The 2,143-nt window shown below is 29.0% G+C and overlaps 1 protein-coding gene across 1 annotated transcript in view; it reads right to left on the bottom strand.

Moving 5' to 3' along the window:
• The window catches only part of LOC105448532 (putative fatty acyl-CoA reductase CG5065), a 44,540-nt gene that overhangs the window by 10,971 nt on the left and 31,426 nt on the right, over positions 1-2,143 (bottom strand). The gene's annotated exons all lie outside the window — the stretch shown is intronic.

Consider the following 2,143-nt stretch of genomic DNA (forward strand, 5'->3'; position numbering starts at 1 on the left):
ATGTATAAATATATATATATATATATATATATATATCCATATATGTATATATTTTATCATTTATATATATGATTATATATGAGCAATTTTTCTCATTTTTTCAAACTTGATTTTTTGTAAAAAAAAAACAATGTAAAAATTATTCTTTTAATTATTTTTCATGTTTCGTTCTTATTATTATCATTTTTTTGTATTAAAAAATAATTTTACGAAGAAAAGAAACATATATGGATATATATGGACATATTTTGCATACAATAATATATAATTATATATTTTTATATATGCTCTTATATGAAAAATTTTTTCATGTAAATATATGAAAATAATTGTTTCTTGTAATATTTTGAATGTATATTCCAGCGAAAATTTTTCTTAGAATTTCTCACATAATTTTTTAGAATTTCTAACATTTTTTAATATGATTCTATAAATTAAAAAAAAATTTCTCGGGCTTCTTAAACGAATTGGAACACTTCAGAAATGCTGAGAAAGTTTAATTGTAAATCTTTTTTAAAATTCTTTAAGTATGTGCAATAAATTCTGAAATATGCTCAATCAGCAATCAATATCTTTAAAAGAGTTTTTAAAAATATTTAAACAATTTTAAAAACGTTAAGAATAATGAATTAAATTTCCTTTTTTTCATTAAAAACGTTTATTTTAATGTTTAAAAAAATATTTTCTTAACGTTTGGAAAATGTTATTTTATATCTCTCACTTTTGACGCTGTGTCTATTGCTGTGTACTCACGTAATCGGATGCACTGCGCTGCTGGTACAATTGTAAATCCTTATCGCGTCGGTATGCTGCACAATATTATGCCAAGATGCGCAGATCAACGTATTGACGACAAAATCGACAGGTACAACGTCTACCACTAAATTTGCGTTACACACGATACTTCTCACAGTACCTCTACCAATCTCCGTCATTATACCTATCAAACAATAAAAAACGTGGCACATATGTATACTAATATTAATATAAAAGAAAATTAAAATTAATTTATGACTGTCGCATTTTTTATACAATAAATTTATTTGTCTATTAAGAACATTCATTTTTTCCTCAACTTTAATAACTCGTAAAATGCATTTATTTCCAAAATATAAAGATCCTTCAATTTTTATCAAGTTCATTATGGCAACAAACGTTACAAATGATTAATTTTATCATATTGCGTTTCTTTATATCTCCGATAACTTTTTATAAAACGGCAAAATACCATATTCTAATTGAAATAAATCTTTACTCTACGATTGATTTGACTCCTAAAATCAAACATGACTCTGGTACATTCCAATTCCCAGCGCAAACAAACATAGTTAACTATAATCATACCTGTAATCCCGCAAGTATTATCTATCCATCCTGGAAACGGTTCTTGGTACGCGGCGCAAACTATACTCGGTCGCACAATTGCGATCGGTAGACCGCTTCCTTTAGACATGACGATCTGCTCCGCCAAGCCTTTAGTCAACGTGTACGTATTCGGATGTTTGCCAATCAATCGCTTCTCTATTATCCCTATCGTCTCGTCGTCCAAATTTTCGCACATATCGACCACCGTGTACGGCTTCACCTCCGTGCTGTAACGTTAGCAATATACGATTAAGCGCGCACTTTACACAACCTATAATCCGCGTCATAGAATTCAGGACAAAGTGTTATTTTTAATTTTATCTAAGCGTACACACGGGACAATATGACGTTGTATTAACACCGTTATAGCTGACAGTAATCAAATTAAAAATAATCTTGATAATTTAATAACCGCATAAATGAAACAATTGCAAATCGTCGAACTTGTTTTAATAAAATATTATATGTTTCATTAATATTGTTATTGAATTAAGATTATTTTTTATTAGACTGTTGTTAGGTAGTAATAATATGTTTTATATACAGGGTGACCCATTTTAACTTAGACAGCCAAATATCTCCTAAAGTAAGCGCTATACAACAAAATTGTTTAAACAGAAGTTTTCGGACTTCGAGGGGGACATAAGATGATAACATTGGTTTGACCCTGAGTGGCGTCGTCAAGGTCAGGACAAGGTCACTTTGAATTTTTTAAATGGAACCCCCAATTTTTCATTACATGTTTTTATAGCACGCATCGAGAACTTTCCAAAACACA

This window comes from Wasmannia auropunctata, unplaced genomic scaffold, assembly GCF_000956235.1.
Source record: "Wasmannia auropunctata unplaced genomic scaffold, wasmannia.A_1.0 LD336085.1, whole genome shotgun sequence".
NCBI classification, from domain to species: Eukaryota; Metazoa; Arthropoda; class Insecta; order Hymenoptera; family Formicidae; genus Wasmannia; species Wasmannia auropunctata.